This window comes from Geospiza fortis, unplaced genomic scaffold (assembly GCF_000277835.1).
Source record: "Geospiza fortis unplaced genomic scaffold, GeoFor_1.0 scaffold27, whole genome shotgun sequence".
In the NCBI taxonomy this organism is placed as follows: domain Eukaryota; kingdom Metazoa; phylum Chordata; class Aves; order Passeriformes; family Thraupidae; genus Geospiza; species Geospiza fortis.
Window position 1 is genome coordinate 675,647 of NW_005054329.1, and position 2,892 is coordinate 678,538.

The 2,892-nt window shown below is 50.8% G+C and overlaps 1 protein-coding gene across 3 annotated transcripts in view; it reads left to right on the forward strand.

Moving 5' to 3' along the window:
* The first annotated feature begins 384 nt into the window (after positions 1-384).
* The window catches only part of MAPKAP1 (MAPK associated protein 1), a 79,134-nt gene continuing 76,626 nt past the window's right edge, over positions 385-2,892 (forward strand). For 2 of the 3 annotated variants that reach the window (XM_005421229.3, XM_005421230.2), the window contains exon 1: positions 387-634. The gene's annotated coding sequence lies outside the window, so the exon portion shown is untranslated. Of the gene's footprint in view, positions 635-2,892 lie in introns of all 3 variants that reach the window. The other variant, XM_031057333.1, reaches the window with a different exon arrangement.

The following is a 2,892-nucleotide window of genomic DNA, read 5'->3' on the forward strand; positions in this document are numbered from 1 at the left end:
CGGCTCTGCACCTGCCTGCCGGTGCCGCCAGAGCCGGGAGCACCACCGGGGGGGCGGGAAAGGCGTCCGGGAGACGCCGCAATGAGTTGATTTCTGTGCTAGTGGAAGTTTGGAAATTGACTAAACAGAGATGCCAGAGCCGAGCTTGGATATCCCGAGTGTTCCAGACGATTTTAGGCGTCAGGGGATTATCAGGTAGATGCAAGACTGGGAGTTAGACTCTCTCGGTTACTTTTCCAAATTCAGAACAGCTCCATTCACGGACACTTTTTTAGGTTAGATTAAAAATAAATTGAGATCAGCATGTACGTATAGACTTGTACAGAAATAACTGAAGCAGGGAACCAGTTTAGTCAATTTCCGTATCAGTCGTGTTTCAGGTCTTTATTGTAACACCCTTTCCCGGTCTGTTGGTTAAATGTTCACCCAATTGCAACAAGTAACAAATTTAAAATAACAAATAACGAATGTTAAAATAACAAGTAACAGCTACATTCTTGTTGTGCGTTTCCTTTGGATCAGTGAAGGCCTCTGCCGGTGAAGCAGCCTGGCACAGGGATCTGTGTTCTGTAGCACGAAATTTTCCCGACCATTCGAAGCTGTGAGCGTGAAAAGCACACACCTGAATGGAAAGGTCAGTTATGGCAACAAATGGCACCGCACAGGAGCCGCATACTGGTCACAGCCCCATGCAGGAGCAGCCCATTCCCATATGGCCATTCTTCTTGGAGATCACACAGTCACTGAGGTTGGAAAAAACCTCTGAGATCATCGAGTCCAGCCTCTGATTCACCACCACCTTGTCAGCCAGGCCAGAGCGCTGAGTGCCACCTCCAGTCATTCCTTGAGCACCTCAGGGTGGTGATTCCACCAGCTCCCAGGGCATCCCCCTCCAACCCGGACAGCCCTTTGTGTGAGGAAATTCCTTCTGAGATCCAAAATTCCTTCTGACATCCGAGGCCAAATGACACTGGCTGAGAAATGGGGATGGAGCTCAGGTGTCTTCATTTCTTCCTGTTCAGGGACTGACCCTGCCCTGCATCTGGGGACCTGTCCCACACCTGGGGACCTGTCCCACACCTGGGGACCTGCCCCACACCTGGGACCCTGTCCCACACCTGGGTACCTTGTCCCACACCTGGGACCCTGCCCCACACCTGGGGACCCTGCCTCACACCTGGGGACCTGCCCCACACCTGGGGACCTGCCTCACACCTGGGGACCCTGTCCCACACCTGGGGCCCCGCCCCACCTGTCCCACACCTGGGGACCCTGTCCCACACCTGGGGACCCTGTCCCACACTGGGACCCTGTCCCACACCTGGGGACCCTGTCCCACACTGGGACCCTGTCCCACACCTGGGGACCCTGTCCCACACTGGGACCCTGTCCCACACCTGGGGACCCTGTCCCACACTGGGACCCTGTCCCACACCTGGGGACCCTGTCCCACACTGGGACCCGCCGTGCAGGGAGGGGCTGCCTCAGGGCTTCTAGCAGAGTTCTTCAGGGTGTTTCTGTTAGTCTGACACAGACTCCAGGCTGTAAAGTTTTGATATTAACTCTGTGTGTGTGTGAGCTGAGGAGCTCCATCAAACTGTGGTGCCTTGTTGTTCACTGTCTGTCAGCTCAGTTTCGTATCCCAGACAGCACAAGGGCAATCCCTATCTTGTTTGCTTATTGTCTGAGAAGTGCTGTATCTAAATCCATTATTCTGAGAGCAAAACAAAGCTCCTTGAATATGTTTTGTGTGCTCTTGAAAGAGACAGACCCAAAATTAAAAGCCAGAGGAACAGGGGATTCATCTCTTGCTGAAGAAATGTGAATCTGTCCAGTTCCATTTGACATAAAGTCCCAAAGGGGCTGAAGGTCTCAGGCATTTTTAAGTAGTTCTGATCTTCATGAGTGTTTCTTCAATCAGAAGCAGCTGGCATGCTGCTATATTTAAAAAATAAGATCATGACCATGTTTTTAATGCAATAAAAATATTTACATGCACTCGGAAGTGGAATGGCAACAACCTAAAGAAACTGACCAGGACCAAAGTGTTTGTTTTGGCGGATGCTGCTGTTTAAGGCACCCCCTGCCTGGCAGTGCCAGACCCTCCGTGGTGCTGCTGCAGAGCTGTGCAGTGGCTGTGCTGAGAGCCCCTGGGCTGGCTGGACCTGCATCGTGTCCCCAGGCAAGGCAGCTTCTGTGGGCCTGGGGACCTCTGTGTGTGTAAAACTGAAAGAGAGTAGCATCTCTCTCAGTAGCAAACAGGCAAAAAGGTAAAATGGTGAAGCTTCCTGGTTCAGTTATTTTTGAGGTTGAAGCTTGTATTGATGTTTATGAAATTTATTATGTTTTATAGGCTCTTCAATATCACGCTAAGAATTGTGAAAATAGCAGCTCTAGTCTGATATTCGAACACTGTGCTTTCATTCTCCACTCTACAGCAAGATATTTTATTTATCACAGAATTCCAGAGTGGTTTGATATCCCGTCCATCCCTGCCCTCTGGCAGGGAAGCCATTCCCTGTGTCCTGTCCCTCCATCCCCTGTATGTGATGTCTCTCCATCCTTCCTGCAGACTCCCTTCAGATGCTGAAGGTCCGTTTAGGTCCCTCCTGGGCCTTCTCTTCTCCAGGCTGAGCAATCCTCACTCTCTCAGCCCTTCCTCATAGCAGAGATGCTCCATCCCTCTGATCATTTTTGTGGCTTCCTCCAGACCCGCTCCAACAGGTTGATGGCCTTTAGGAATGTTCCAGCTCAGGAAATTGTCTTTAAAGCATTTTAGGCACATGAGTGACAGAAAGTGTTCCATGGAAAAGCACCTTTGTTGAAACTGTTCCTTCCCAGCTTTCTGTGCAGAAGTCCATCAGCTTCACCTTCCCCTAGACAGGGACTACT